General features: G+C 45.6%; 1 protein-coding gene across 2 annotated transcripts in view; it reads right to left on the minus strand.

Moving 5' to 3' along the window:
• The window catches only part of LOC118077544 (PC-esterase domain-containing protein 1B), a 35,016-nt gene extending 23,102 nt beyond the window's left edge, over positions 1-11,914 (minus strand). The window contains exon 1 of one of the 2 annotated variants that reach the window (XM_035101177.2): positions 11,543-11,914. The gene's annotated coding sequence lies outside the window, so the exon portion shown is untranslated. The other variant, XM_060278322.1, reaches the window with a different exon arrangement.
• Between the last annotated feature and the right edge of the window lie 4,739 nt (positions 11,915-16,653).

Consider the following 16,653-nt stretch of genomic DNA (forward strand, 5'->3'; position numbering starts at 1 on the left):
GGAGAAAGCGCTGCTTTCTCCTCCTCCGTTCCTCTCCCGCAGCCGCCGACAGCAAGGAGACCTCCCAGGGTTCGGAGAAGCGCTTGCGCAGCGCTTCTCCGAACCCTGGGACCTGTCATTGCTGTCGGCGGCAGGGGGACAGGAACGGAGGAGGAGAAAGCGCTGCTTTCTCCTCCTCCGTTCCTCTCCCGCAGCCGCCGACAGCAAGGAGACCTCCCAGGGTTCGGAGAAGCGCTTGCGCAGCGCTTCTCCGAACCCTGGGACCTGTCATTGCTGTCGGCGGCAGGGGGACAGGAACGGAGGAGGAGAAAGCGCTGCTTTCTCCTCCTCCGTTCCTCTCCCGCAGCCGCCGACAGCAAGGAGACCTCCCAGGGTTCGGAGAAGCGCTTGCGCAGCGCTTCTCCGAACCCTGGGACCTGTCCTTGCTGTCGGCGGCAGGGGGACAGGAACGGAGGAGCGCTTTCTCCTCCTTCCTTCCTCTCCCCCAGCCGCCGACAGGAAGGACGCGTGCACTCTCTCCCCCCCCACCTCCAACCGCCGCTCCTCTCACGGGCCAGGGAGGGTTGTGAGGAGGCCTTCGCCGGCCTCCACCCTCGCTTCCCTGACGTGCCCTGCAGTGAGGCAGTGTCCGGCGGGAGCGGCGGTTGGAGGAGGCAGAGGGGGGGGGAGAGTGCGCGCGCGCAGTCTCTGCTGTCCAATCCCTGTATCCCTGGGGCACATGCGCAGTACCCCAGGGACACACGGGACAGCTTGGACGCAGGGACATCTTGGACATTATTATATAGGATTATATACAACACACTCCTCTACTCCATTCCTCTATATCTCACACCACACCACCACACCCATGAACCATTTGGGTAGCTTAAATACAGAATTCAAAATAGTCAATTAACCAATCACATTACAGTGAGCAAACTCTACCTTCAATTATTCAAATTAGCAAAAGCTCACAGGGGTGTTAATATTCAGATCAAGGTTACAAACACACATCTCTGTGTAGCACCAATGACCACATCAGTCTTAAAGGAAAAACCTAACACATAAACCATATTCTGACCCAGAAATGGAAAGAAGATAAAGTCCCTACCAGAGAAGAATAGCAGATTGAATTGTTGGACTACGCTGAAATGGCAAAATTGACTGGAAAGCTCAGGAACCAAGAAGACCAAAACTTGAATAAGGAATAGGAAAAAATTATGTTGTATTTTGTTCTTTTTTTGTTTGCTGTTTCTTATAAAATGAATAAATATTATTATAAAAAAGGGAAAAATTTATAATTTTTCTTGGAGACCACTGTAAACAGATGGAAACATCAGTAGGATTGCAATAACACTTGTAATGTAGCAAGTACTAAGGAGATAATGAAGTTATATTTTAAAAAAATTGAGTATTGAAAAAGATGCAGTAAAAAAGATTTAATAACAGAACCCATGGCGGGGATGATGGGAAGTCCAGAGATTCGGAGGAATCTCTTAATTGTGGATATGTGTTATGTTATCTTTATAATTTTATATTTGTAAAATCAATTTAAAATTATTTCATAAATAAATAAGCCATATTCTGAAATGGTGTAGGAGAGCTATCCTGAAGCTGTATTTTGCTCTCTTAAATGACCCCAGACATTTCTCTGCAGTAGAAGGAGTCCTTTCCAGGTTTTTCACTTGTAAATCCCATAAATAAACAAACTTCTATGAACTGCTGGGAGGTGTCTGTTAAGCAGAGCTGACTGTTAATAAAGCAACTTCTGTGTATCAATAGGTGTAAATTTGTGGATGGGATTCAGGAACTGAGACATTTACCATCTCAAAAGAATAGCCCAGGCTGGCCAGGTAAAGCCATCAGCAAACCTTATCAGGTATCTTGACAGACAAGCCACAATTCCTGTTGCAAACCAGCCTCTTTGCATGACACATGAATGATGCTTTTAGGGTGGGCAATTCCTAAAGCCCTTAAAAGTTCTTGCCCACCTTTGTTCTGGGTCCCTGCCTCCTACCAAATGGGGGACAGAATAAAAAATATATAATTATTGCAAGAGAATAATAAAGATCTGCCCTTCCCTTCACTGGATCCTGCCTCACCTCATTCTTTACTGACCGATGACAAACTTGGGGGACTCTTGAGTCCCTTAAAAGGGGAGCTGGGCTGTTAAAGGCACACACACAGACACCCCATTTTCTGGTCACACCACCCACCATAGGCTTGAGGCCAGCCCCCTCCCTCCATAGTACACTCCCCCAGATTGTTTGGAAGAATCTATGGCTGTTGGGATGGTATAAAAGGACTTGTGGATGTGGGCAGTGACACCCACTACAGCATTTCTTAAAGCAGTGGTTTCCAAAATGGGCAGTGCCATTCCCTGGGAGAGAAGATTAGCTGGAGAAGGGGGCATTGCTAAGAGGAAGGGGGCAGCAGGGGGGCACCGGAAGCGTTAATTACTATCTGATTTGTCAAAATCCACTTTTACTTTTACGCAATTAATTGTCGCTGCTTTTAATTTTGTAGTCTCCTTACCTTACTTGGTGGATTGTGCAAACCACTATTCTGAACAGTGCTTTTGGGTAGGTGCTATAGGAATTCTAAGGTCTTATATATATATAAAATAAATGTTCATAACTGTACAAGGCAAACACATAGGCAAGTATATAAACCTTGTGTCAATATTCTCTGGTTGGCCTTTGTTATTTTCTCTTACCGATAGAAAACCTACATAAGGACTCTATATGGGCTCTTGGGTACCCCATAAGGCAGGCATCTCCAAAGTCCATTTCGGGGGCCCTAATCTGGTCAGTTTAATCTGGCCCTTGTGGCAGTTTATTTCCTGGTGTAAAATCATTTAAAAAACCCTCAACAACTTCAATCCTGAATCCCTTTGGTCGGCCCTCACTTCATCAAACTTGGGTCTCCAGCTGTTGTGGACTACAATTCCCATCATCCCTGACACCTGGTCCTGCTAGCTGAGGATGATAGGAGTTGTAGTCCAAAAAGAGCTGGAGAAGCAAGTTTGGGAAGCCCTGTTTTAGGTGCTTTATCCATACAATCAAACACCTTGACAGCAAATAAGCTATTCCAGCAGAAGTCCGGTCGTTGGACTACAGCTCCCATCATCCCTAGCTAGGTCAGGGATGATGGGAGTTGTAGTCCAACAACAGCTGGGGACCCAAGTTGGAGAAACACTGTCTTAATGATTTATTTGCCAATTGGATTTAGCAACCACCTTGTGCATGTAAACCCCTAGAATTTGACCCCAAGTTTGGGGCGTCAATGCAGATTGGGAGCTGCACTCATTGTCTAGACCGGCATAATTTTGCAAGACATTTATCTGTACACTGCTTAGTTGTCCAAATAGCTTCCAAACTGTCTAGGAGCATAAATCCAATTCTTTTTAAAAAAAATAAAAACATAGCCATGCATAATTGAAACACACAACAAAACAATTTCATTGAAACGTTTAAACAAAAACATGTACAGTCGTACCTTGGATCTCGAACGGCTTAGCTGCCGAACGTTTCAGCTCCCAAACAATCGAAACCCGGAAGGGAGTGTTCCAGTTTTTGGGGGGAATCCGAACTTCCGCTGGGGCTTCCGATTGGCTGCAGGAGCTTCCTGCAGCCAATCAGAAGCCGCACTTTGGTCTCCAAACGTTTTGGAAGTCGAACGGAATTCCGGAACGGATTCCGTTCGACTTCCAAGGTACGAGTGTATTCTAAATGGACAACAGGCAAGTCCATTAACAAGAGCACATCAGTTAAAACAGTCAAAACAGCAACTAAGGCAATTGAAATGGGAGCCAGGAGATAATGGCATGGGTGTCAGTGCAGGGAAGGTGGGTGTGGTTTGGGGAAACTAGAATAATAGAATCATAGAATCATATGAGTTGGAAGAGACCACAAGGGCCATCCAGTCCAACCCCCTGCCAAGCAGGAAACACCATCAAAGCATTCTTGACATATGCCTGTCAAGCCTCTGCTTAAAGACCTCCAAAGAAGGAGACTCCACCACACTCCTTGGTAGCAAATTCCACTGCCGAACAGCTCTTACTGTCAGGAAGTTCTTCCTAATGTTTAGGTGGAATCTTCTCTCTTGTAGTTTGAATCCATTCCTCCGTGTCCGCTTCTCTGGAGCAGCAGAAAACAATCTTTCTCCCTCCTCCATATGACATCCTTTCATATATTTGAACATGGCTATCATATCACCCCTGGGGTATTAGCCACCCCTCCCAATTTGGTGTCATCTGCAAACTTGCTCAGGATGCCCTCAAGCCCATCATCCAAGTCATTGATAAAGATGTTGAATAAGACTGGGCCCAAGACAGAACCCTGTGGCACCCCACTAGTCACTACTCTCCAGGATGAGGAGGAGCCATTGATGAGCACCCTTTGGGTTCGGTCAGCCAGCCAGTTACAAATCCACTGAATGGTAGCATTGTCTAGCCCGCATTTTACCAGCTTCTTTACAAGAATATCATGGGGCATCTTGTCAAATGCCTTGCTGAAATCAAGATAGGCTACATCCACAGCGTTCCCTTCATCTACCATGCTTGTAATTCTGTCAAAAAATGAGATCAGATTAGTCTGACATGACCTATTTTTCAGAAACCCATGCTGACTTTTAGTGATCACAGTGTTCCTTTCTAGGTGCTCACAGACCATTTGCTTAATGATCTGCTCTAGAATCTTTCCTGGTATTGATGTCAAGCTGACTGGGCGGTAATTGTTTGGGTCCTCTCTTTTCCCCTTTTTGAAAATAGGGACAACATTTGCCCTCCTCCAGTCTGCTGCGACTTCACCTGTTCTCCAAGAATTTTCAAAGATTATCGCCAGTGGTTCTGAAATCACCTCTGCCAGTTCTTTTAATACTCTTGGATGTAGTTCATCTGGCCCTGGAGTTAAAACAGTCAAAACAGCAACTAAGGCTGTTTTAACTAGCCTCCTTGGGGGCCAAATTGGGACCCCTTCTGGGTCTAATTCAGCCGGCAGGCTGGAAGTTCACAGCCTCTGATCCAGCTCTACGATCTTGGGTAGTCTCCCCCTTGGGTAAGGCTCTCCGCTACCCGAAAGCTCAGGTGGCTACTGGGTGCGTCCATGAACATCCAGGCTCCCCACCCCTTGGGTTGACATTGATCTAAGTGCAAACTTGTGTTATTGAAGTGAGTAGGCATAGGTCATAGGTCTCAGGTACGAGAAGTAAGACTATGCTTTCCTGGCATATAACTGCAGGGAATGAGCCATTTTGCCTTTTGGTATAAGTCATTTTGTCTTTCTAAGAATCATATGTTTTGTCCCCCTTTGCCTTACTAAAATGCTGTTCCTATCACCATCAGCATTGGCTGTGTTTACATAAAGCCACCTGGTTAAAGAATTAGTTACAGGTAGGTAGCCGTGTTGGTCTGACGTAGTTGAAACAAAAAATAAAAAAATTCCTTCCAGTAGCACCTTAGAGACCAACTAAGTTTGTCATAGGCATGAGCTTTCGTGTAAAGGCACACTTCTTCAGATAAGATAGATTCTGCCTGGTTAAAGAATGTTCTTGTTCCTTTTGTCCGGCTGGCAGAACGCTTGGAACATTAGATGGATGTTTCAAGAACATTAGATGGATGTTTCAAGAACATTAGATAAGGACGGATGTTTCAAGAAGTGGGCTCTGGGTTATGCCTGTCTTTCCACGCTGTATTGCAAATGGTTGTATATGCATTGATGAAGTGTCTTTTGTGTACGGTATTATGTTGCTTTCTAATATTTACTAAAGTTTAATTGTAATTGCATCAATAATTGTAACTGTGATGGAAATGCACTTATGATTGGAAAGCACCTAGATTCTGCCTGTACGTTATAGCTGGACGCTGGACGCGAGCACACACAGGAGGGAACCTTGGAGATCTGCCTCATAAGATGCAGGGTGCTATGATCTGGGACAAAGGCACATCTTTCGCAACTCACTGGGTCACAGTAACCCCAGATGTGCTGTATAAGGGTTGGGATGCTCATCTCCACATGAAGCAATCCCGGATGTTCATAGATGGTACCCGGAATAGGCCTTGCCCTCTCCAATTGGTGTTTCTTTGATCTCAACTGGCCAAATTGATTGGATGCTTTGTACTGATGGGACTGCCCCTAAAACAGGCATCCCCAAACTGCGGCCCTCCAGATGTTTTGGCCTACAACTCCCATGATCTCTAGCTAAGGGGACCAGTGGTCAGGGATGATGGGAACTGTAGTCCAAAACATCTGGAGGGCCTAAGTTTGGGGATGCCTGTCCTAAAGGTATACAGTGGTACCTCGGTTTATGAACACAATTGGTTCCAGAAGTCTGTTCATAAACTGAAGCGTTCATAAACTGAAGCGAACTTTCCCATTGAAAGTAATGGAAAGTGAATTAATCCGTTCCAGATGGGTCCACAGCGTTCATAAACCGAAAATTCGTAAACTGAGGTGTTCATAAACCGAGGTTCCACTGTAGAGGTCAAAGGGAAATAGGGATCGTGGCCAGCTTTTAGAATTCCAACTTGCTGTGTCTGTATTAATTTTGTTGCAAGCCTGCAATAAAATTTTTCTACTTTCTTTTTCTCCACAACTCTGAGTCTGTGATTCCTTCAGCAAGCCTGCTTTATTAGGCCCGAGCCTTCATTATAAGAAAAACTGCTCCTTTCCCCTTATGACAGGCATAGGCAAACTCGGCCCTCCGGATGTTTTGGCCTACAACTCCCATGATCCCTAGCTAACAGGGCCAGTGGTCAGGGATGATGGGAATTGTAGTCCCAAAACACCTGGAGGCCAGAGTTTGCCTATGCCTGCCTTATGGGGTATTCCGGAGCTCACATGGAGTCCTTAAGTGCGTTCCCTATTGGTAGGAGAAAACAGAGGCCAACCAGAATATATCGAGAAGCAAAGCAGCTAGTAAGCCTGATCTTTATTAAAGGAACTGTTGCAACAGGTTCCCCACTCACCACACGGAGGAGGAAGGAGAGAACCCCCTAAACAATGGTGTGCAAGCCCTTATATAGACTTTTGAAATTGCCCACTCTGCAGCCCAAGACCACCTCCCAAAACATCATACATACATCACAGGAGGAGGTGGTCTACAGCAGAAATCCTGTCTGCCAGGATACCTGATAATGGCCACTGATTGCATTAGCTGGGCAGCCTGGCCATTCTTTTTGTGATGGTTTATATTTTAGTTTCTGAGTCCAGAAACTTGCTTGACTGTATAAACAAAAACCTCAAAGCAGTTCACAAGAAAAGATTAAACAATTTAAATTATCCCTAAGAAGCAATAACTTAAGTCTTCCAAAAAGCTAAAGTAACATTAGCCTAAAAACAGATCAACTTTCCAAACATCTGTGACCTCTGGCTTATTCCTCTCAATCCTTTTGTGAGGTTGCTGTACAGGTCAAACTCGGAAAATTAGAATATCGTCGATAAGTGCATTTATTTCAGTAATGCAACTTATTATTATTTATTTTTCTTTTAATTTTTACAAATGCTTTCTTTTGGAAATTCCACGGTAATAAAACAAATAGTTACAATAATACAAAAATAAACATCTCTCTTACATTTCATTAATTACATTCCATTTATAATTGACCCGCCTAACGACAAATACAGTAATTACAATTACAACAAATAAAGGCTTGACATATCTTGCTTTGCATGTCATGCATCTATCTCATATATTGGTTTCACCTTTTAAGTTGCATTACTGAAATAAATGCACTTTTCGATGATATTCTAATTTTCCAAGTTTCACCTGTATTTGCCTACCTCTCCTCCTCCAATCCTCTAACTCTTTCTTTTAAAACAGGTTATTTATTGTCTTATTATTATCATGCGCAGCTTTGAGGCTTTGTTCCAATCGAGCTGCATATAAATCCTGAGAAATAAATAATATAAACGTGTTTTCAATTGCAGGCACTTTGAGGGCAGGGACTTAGTAGTTCTGCGCCTCTCTCTGCAAGACACTGCCTACCGGCCCTCACCCCAGCGCTGAAATATAAATACTTCTCTAGCATGCTTAGCAGAGAAGTTGGTTGGCCCTCAACACGCTCCTAAGGTCCACCACTAACTTTTGCTTACAATCGGAATGACAGAAATAAGGAATTCGGAAGCCTTTTGTTGAACAGTCACGGCAAGGTTAAAAGAAAAATGCAGAAAGGTAGAGGCACTCAAGGAAATTGCAACCAGAAGGAGGAAATAAGGAGCCACGGACGGCTCAAAAACCACAGACCCAACCAACCAGTACACAACTAAACCAGAAGCTCTCTTGGACAACCTCCACAGCAAGTTTTCAAGCCCTTTTCACAAAAGCTGTTACGCAGCTATAAATGACACAGAAGCTCTTGCCATAACGATAATAGAATCACAGAATTGTAGAGCTGGTAGGGACCCCAAGAGTCCTCTAGAGTAGACCAACCCCCTGCAATGCAGGGATCTCAGCTAAAGCATCCAGGACAGATGGCCATCCAACTTCTGCTCAAAAACCTCCGAGGAAGGTGTCTTGCCAAATGCAAGGTGGTTCTTTTAAAATGAGATTCAGAAGCAATACAGAACACAAGTGAGCGAGAAGATTAAAGATTTTATTCTAAACAGCAAGCAAAATATACATACCAAGCAAGCACTTCAATCTGTCACTTGGAAGCGGCAAAGTGACTCCCCCAGGTAGCCGCAGTTTGCACTGCCCTGTGGCCATCAGTCCTTGCATGAGATTCTCCCAATTCTGCCCCCAAACCATCCAATTTATAGCTAGCTAGCCTGTGTGGCCAGCCCCACTGGCTACGTGCTGATTATTCCTTAGCCACCCCCTCCCAGTGCCTCACTTTCTCAAAACAATGTCCAACATCAAAGAAGGTACCCAGCTCTATCACTTCCTCCCAACTGATTAGGACATTAAAAGCTGTTCTACATGCCGTCAAAGAACTTAACAAGAGGCGGGGAGCGGGGAAGGAACAGAGGCAGGGAGCGTAACCATGTCAGATCACTAACAATTTATCTTCTGGATAGATTGCCCATAGGGAGACCATTCCAGTGTTAAACAGCTCTTAGATATTTGGCTATATACTTTGGCATCACTTTTCCCCACCCACCCCTCCGTAATCTCAAGACCAAAGGAAGGGGCTTTTGAGAGCTGGAAATTCTACAGGCCCTGCTCAGTGACAGGGAACTCTGGCAGGGTGGGGAGAGAGAGGGGGGGCAACTCTGGAGTACAGTCAAAAACCTGAATCAAAGAGTAGATGTTGGCAAAGAAGAGTGTTTCAGATGACTCCAGGAAATTCCAGACATACAGGGGGGGGGAGTATTTGATCCCCTGCTAAATTTGCCCGTTTGCCCTCTGACGAAGAAATGACCAGTCCATAATTTTAATGGTAGGCTTATTGTAGCTGTGAGAGACAGAATAACAACAGGAAAAACCCCCAGAAACCCAGAAGACAAAAGTCAGAGATTGATGTGCATTATAATGAGTGAAATTAAGTATTTGATCCCCTATCAACCAGCCAGGTGCACCTGCTGTAAGGGAGAGGTCTTACCTGTAATCCCAGCTCTTTACAGTACCTGTACAAAAGACACCTGTCGACAGCAATCAATCCAGCAGATTCCAAAGCAGCCACCTTGACCAAGACCAGGCATCACCCCAAACTTCGGCCCTCCAGATGTTTTGGACTACAATTCCCATCTTCCCTGACCACCGGTCCTGTTAGCTAGGGATCATGGGAATTGTAGGCCAAAACATCTGGAGGGCCGCAGTTTGGGGATGCCTGCCCAAGACCAAAGAGCTGTCCAAGGATGTCAGGGACAAGACTGTAGACCTGCACAAGGCTGGACTGGGCTACAAGACTATTGCCAAGCAGCTTGATGAGAAGGTGACAACAGTTGGTGCAATAATTTGCAAAACCGTGTGCCAGAATGTCAGCCCTGATAGGAAGTCGCTTTACTCCTGAAGCCTGTCCAGCAGAGAAACTATAGCAGATCTGGAAAGATTCATAGAATTGTAGAGTTGGAAGGGAACCCGAGGATCATGTAGTCCAACCCCCTGCAATGCAGGTCAGGACTGGTTTAGAAATTGCCCTTAGTAGGTCTACTAGAAGGATTTTTTTTATTTTGTGTGATAGCGTTAGCTGTCAGAACCATACACCAGTTCTGAGGAGGGTCTGGGCTCTTTCTCTGAAGGCCGAAAAAGCAACAGGGAGTGTTTTATGCATGGCTAATTTAGTATCTTCATCAAGCTATCTACCATGGCGCCAGGTCTGCTTCATAGAATTGCAGAGTTGGAAGGGACTCCAAGTGTCATCTAGTCCAACCCCCTGCAAAGTCACTGGCAGTTCAGGCATTATGAGCATCTGTATGTGAAATTAAGGTTTTGGGGCTCTGACACGCATTTTACACTTGCTTATAGTGGTACCTCGGGCTAAGAACTTACTTCGTTCTGGAGGTTCGTACTTAACCTGAAACTGTTCTTAACCCAAGGTACCACTTTAGCTAATGGGGCCTCCAAGCTGCCGCCACCGCGTGATTTCTGTTCTCATCCTGAAGTAAAGTTCTTAACCCGAGGTACTATTTCTGGGTTAGCGGAGTCTGTAACCTGAAGCGTCTGTAACCTGAGGTACCACTGTGCAATGAATTGCATTTGCTCTTTTACCACCCATTCACTCCAGTTTGGAGATGTCCTTTCGGAGTTCATCACAATCTCTTTTTGCTATAAGGACGCACGCAGAACAGTTTAGTATCATCAGCAAACTTGGCCACCTCACTGCTCACTCGGAACTCTGTATCGTTTAAGAGCAAGTTTAAAAGCACAGCTCCCTAAATCGTGAGAAAACGCTGGCTCCATCCACCTGAAAGTAAGATGAGCGCTGCACTCCGTAGTCGCCTTTGACTGGACTTAACTGTCCAGGGCTCCTTTACCTTTTCTACCTTTTAATACATCTCTCCATTTGGAGAGCTGTTCCTTTATTCCTACCATTTGCTTCCTGCAACCAATTCCTGGTCCCAAAGAGGACCTCTGCTCTCGCTTTCACATGGGGTTCACATCACAACATTTGCCCCACGTCGTCCCGCTGCTCTTAAATTTCGCAAACCCCGCCGCGCAAAACCGCAGCTTTTCCTTTTTCCCCATCTCCAAATAAGAGAACTCGCTTGCCGGAATGCTCCGGGGGTCGCCTGGGCATGTTTCGGACCACGCCTGCCTACGACCTCCTTAAAAGCCAAAACGCGAACCCCGCAAGGTAGACCAGCCCCTGCCATGTCCCCTTGGATGCGCAGAAAAGACCCGAGCGGTGGCCGCTCCAGTCCCAGGGTCGCCCTCGGAAAGTGGCGGCAGGGGGTTGGACTAGAGGACCTTCGGGGTCACTTCCAACGCTACCATTCTCTCGTTCTACAAGTCCCCCGAGGGGGCTTCTGCACACCCGAGGCCGCTCTCCCCGGGACGGAACCCCCCCTCCCTTTGGCCACCCTGCGCTTCCACGGCCCGAAGCACGACACTCGAACCCAGAGCTCTGCAACGCCCGGCTCGCCCCGGCCAAGACGACGCCTTCCCGCCAAGCCCTTCTCACCGCTCACAGGCTGCCTGCCCGAGCTGGCAGGAGGCGCTCCAGCAGGGACAAGAGCGCGGGTACGCAGGCAGGCAGCAGCAGCACGCACCCCGCCCAGTGCGCCCAAGCCCCGCAGGCGGACAGAGAGAGATGCGCCCGGGAGCCGCAGGAGGAGAGCTTTTCCCCGAGGAAGACGAGCAAAGCTCCAATTCACTCCTCGAGACGCCACTCCCGGCCAGCCCCAGCTGGATTGGACGGCCTGAGGGCCAGGGAGGCGGGGACTTAGGGGGTCGGCCCTCTTTCTATTCAGCTTCGCAAACTGCGCGGAGTTTTCTTGCAAAGGCGCGCAGAACGAAAAAGCAACGCGTGGGAAGCAAGCGCGCGCGCTTTCCCTTTGGATATGCTCTCTGGGCACTTTCGTTTCCAAGAACTGGTGCCAGTTTCCAGCAACTGGTGCCAGCCACTGTTTGTTCCCGCTTAAAAAAAAAAAAGTAAGTCAGAAATCCGGGAGGTTTTTGCCTCTGCAAAGGGAAAGGAAACCGAAAGCGAAGAGAGGCCCCTGCTGCGTTTCCATAGTTTTGCCCAATCCGGACTCTGCCAGATCTGAGTCGTCCTATGAAAAGCAGACGCGACTGGATGCAGCTGAGAAAGAAGGATCTCTTCCCGTGGACTTCACGCAGTGCCCTGTCTCTCCGGAATGATTCTTTGCAGGAGGTTTCTAAGGGGCCAGGGCTGAAACTAAGTAGTACCGGTAGAATAAACGCGCGCGCACAAAGCTTGTTACAGTTTAATGTACTGTACATAAAAGGCTGTGTTTAACAGCGTTGTATTTAGAAACTCTGCATAGGAAGTTCTTTCTTTAAACACAAATCTAGTGTTTTTCCATTGTGAATGAGCAAAACTGATCCCATGAACCATCACGGGATGTAACCTGAGAATTTGTGTAAGTGAATTTACCCCTAGAGGACGCTTGCAAACCACAGAAGCAGTGGTATTATTGGAGAGATACAGAGAAACTCCCTTTTAATACAGATGCTTAATATCTTACTCTGGGAGTAGAGAGAGGAACTTTATGGAACTGAAACTCGCTTGTTTTTGCAATATCTTTCATTCTTTCGTTCTTTCTTTGTAACACAGTATTTAAGACTGTCCTGTAGTAAAGCTTCAAACTCATTCTGGTGGTGGAGAGAATTAATTTCTACACAAGGTTCAGACCAGAGATACTAGGAAGGAGAGTCCACCATTTCCCAAGGAGTCCATTCCACTGTCATCTTATCACCGGAAAATTGTTGGAATCTCCTTTCTTGTACCTTGAATCCATTGGTTTGGGTCCTACCCCCCCCCCCCCAGAGCAGCAGAGAACAGGCTTGCTCCTTTCATGTGACAGCCATTCCCTGAGATGTTTGAAGATGGCTCTCATTCATATATATATATATATATATATATATATATATATATATATATATATATATATGTTCATAAATATACAAGGCAAACACATATGTACATAAGTATATAAAGCATGTGTCTGAAATAGTACAGGAGAACAATCCTGAAGCCATTTTGACTCTGCCAAACTGACCTCAGATATGTATCTGAAGAAGTGTGCATGCACATGAAAGCTCATACCAATGACAAACTTAGTTGGTCTTTATGGTGCTACCTTAGACCTGTTGCTCGGTCCCAGCTCCTGCCAACCTAGCAGTTCGAAAGCACATCAAAGTGCAAGTAGATAAATAGGCACCACTCCGGCGGGAAGGTAAACGGCGTTTCCGTGCACTACTCTGGTTCGCCAGAAGCGGCTTTGTCATGCTGGCCACATTACAGTGGTGCCTTGCTAGACGAATTTAATTCGTTCCACGGGTCTTTTCTTATAATGAAAAATTCGTCTAGTGAATCCCATAGGAATGCATTGAATTTTTTTTAAATTTGTTTTTTGCCCATAGGAACGCATTAATTGAATTTCAATGCATTCCTATGGGAAAGCGCGATTCGCTAGACGAATTTTTCATAAAACGAATTCGTCTAGCGAGGCAACCTCCGCTCAAAAAATCCTTTCGTTAAGCAGGGCATTCGTTAAGCGAGGCACCACTGTACCTGGAAGGTGTACACCGGCTCCCTCAGCCAATAACTCAAGATGAGCGCCACAACCCCAGAGTCAGTCACGACTGGACCTAATGGTCAGAGGTCCCTTTACCTTTTAAGGTGCTACTGGAAGCATTTATTTTGTTTTTACCTCAAATATTTCTCTGCAAGGAGGAAGGAAATGGGGGAAGCTTTCCAATTCTCTTTGGATTGTAGGGGTTTACACCTCCCTTTTCGAATACAGTCTGGCAAGTATCTGTTAAGCTGAGCACACTATATATATGCATAAGAGATTCAGGAAGTATTTACCACCTCAAAGGAATGGCCAGGCTACCCAGAAAAGGAAATCAGATAAGGCATAAAAGTATCAGGTGTCCTGGCAGACAGGAGAGAAGCAACACACTTTCAAACTCATGTTCGTGGCTTTGAGAACACTGTCCAAACATCTCGTCCTCTGTCGTCCCCTCCTCCTTGTGCCCTCCATCTTTCCCAATATCAGGGTCTTTTCCAGGGAGTCTTCTCTTCTCATGAGGTGGCCAAAGTATTGGAGCCTCAGCTTCAGGATCTGTCCTTCTATATCTTCCCAAAGGAAATAGCACCAATGTTCTGGGTCCCTCTCCTCCCTCCCTGCGTGGGGTGAGCGGGGGACCCTGATGCAACAGTTTAATAAAGATCATGCTTACTAGCTGCTTTGCTTCTCAATATTCTCTGGTTGGCTTCTGTTATTTTCTCCTACTGATAGAAAACCTACATAAGGACTCTATACGGGCTCTTGGGTACCCCATAAGGGGAAAAGGAGCAGTTTTTTTTCTTATAACACTGGTATAAACATCAAGCTGACCAGTCAATTGTTATCTGGGTCTCCTCTTTCCCCCCTTTTTCAAGATGTGACCTGTCTGAGCAGAAGTGTTTTTACACCTTGCACACCAAAGCCAATCAAATGAGGGGGGGGCGTGACAGAAATCACAAGCTTCTTTAGGATGCACAAGATCTTGTATTGAAAGGATGCAAGGTTTCATCTTGGGCTTTAAGGTCATTTGCAGCTGAAATGTCACTGGTCCTCAATAGTGGCTTTCCTGGAGCCATGCAGCATCAAAAGGAGACTGTAAATCAGGGGTAGGCAACCCTAAGACCCGAGGGCTGGATCCGACCCAATTGCCTTCTCAATCCGGCTTGCGGACGGTCCGGGAATCAGTGTGTTTTTACATGAGTAGAATGTGCCCTTTTAGTTGAAATGCATCTCTGGGTTATTTGTGGGGCATAGAAATTCGTTCATTTTATTTTTTTCAAAATATAATCCAGCTCACCACATGGTCTGAGGGTCGGTGGACCGGCCCCCTGCTGAAAAAGTTTGCTGACCCCTGCTGCAAATCGAAACCTCTGAATTGAAATGTATCAAGCAGTTGTGTTAACACTTGTGGATTAAACTATTTTCAGCACATTATGTTTTAATTGGCTAGCGCCAGGATATCTATGCTTCCAATACTGTAACTGTTTTACAAATTGCAGCTGTCGGCTGTGTTTTTTTCTGCGTTTCATTTCCAGCGACCTCACACTTTGCAAAAAAAAAAAAAGGAAAACCATATATTTGTTTGGGTTTTGCTAAATTAGTAGCATGAGAAACCATCAGATTGCTTCTTCACACAATCAGCTCTAGAACAAGCAATTAACACTGGGCAGAAAGCCAAGGTCTACTTCTGCCTTAGTAACTGCGCTCTCATTGGTTGATATCAGCACTGAGACCTGTTATCAGAGAAAGCTAGCACAGTACGTGTGTGTGGAGTGTGGTCAGTGTAGGAGGAGAGGTGCTGTATCGGTTGTGTGTGTGTGAGAGAGAGACAGAGAGGAAAGGATTTATTTTACTTTGTTTTTGAGTTCTAAAGCTGTACATAGAAACTCTGTGGGTTTTTTTAATTTTAATAAATCCTGTATATAGTATACTCTGTGTCCAGTCGTCTAGTCATTTAAGTTACCGCCAGAAGCTTCCGGAAAAACCTGCGCAAACTCTGCTGTGTTCAGGCTGAAGTTACACCTGACACTTAAAAAACACTAAGAATATTCCTGTAACCCAGCATAACAATTAAAGCAGTCCATAAAAGCTTGTGCCATTATGCATTCCTCAGTCTTCAAGGTGCCACAAGGCTATTTATTGCCTAGCTGGTGTTTTTTTTTTAAAGCATGCTAGTGTTTGGACAGAGTCAAGGAGCTAAGGAAAGACACCATCCCAGCATTGTCCAGAAGTGATCAATCTCTTTGTAGATAAGAATCAGTCGCTTGTGAGGATTCGTTTCACTCCAGGGAAACAATTAACTACAAACCCCAAAAACTGATGTGGTTGGCTCAACCAGGCTGACTTGGTTAAAACATACATTAATTCTTTGATCTAATAACTAAAAATACAAATAAATTAGGGTTGCCATATTTTGAAGAGAGCAAAAGAGAGGACACGTTTGTCGACTTCTACTTTTAACTGTGGGACGTGGGTGGCGCTGTGGGTTAAACCTCTGAGCCTAGGGCTTGCTGATCAGAAGGTTGGCGGTTCGAATCCCTGCGATGGGGTGAGCTGCCGTTGCTCGGTCCCTGCTCCTGCCAACCTAGCAGTTCGAAAGCACGTCAAAGTGCAAATAAATAGGTACCGTTCCAGCAGGAAGGTAAACGGCGTTTCCGTGCGCTGCTCTGGTTTCGCTAGAAGCAGCTTAGTCATGCTGGCCACATGACCCAGAAAAACTGTCTGCGGACAAACGTTGGCTCCCTTGGCCAGTAAAGTGAGATGAGCACCGCAACCTCAGAGTTGTTTGTGACTGGACTGAATTGTCAGGGGTCCTTTACCTTTACTTTTACCTATGGATCGCAATGATGGCTCTCATTTTTTCATGCTGAAAGCGGCCTTGAGCATGTGGAAAGGTGGCATACGAATAAAATTATGTCTGTCTATCTGTCTGTAATAATCCAAACTCCAGTGGGGTTGCTGAGTTGGTCAGCTGCATCAGAAAAATGCAGACGGACCCAAGAAAATCTTCTAATAAAAACAATTTGAAAAAAGAAAG

The sequence above is a fragment of the Zootoca vivipara genome, chromosome 9 (genome assembly GCF_963506605.1).
Source record: "Zootoca vivipara chromosome 9, rZooViv1.1, whole genome shotgun sequence".
In the NCBI taxonomy this organism is placed as follows: domain Eukaryota; kingdom Metazoa; phylum Chordata; class Lepidosauria; order Squamata; family Lacertidae; genus Zootoca; species Zootoca vivipara.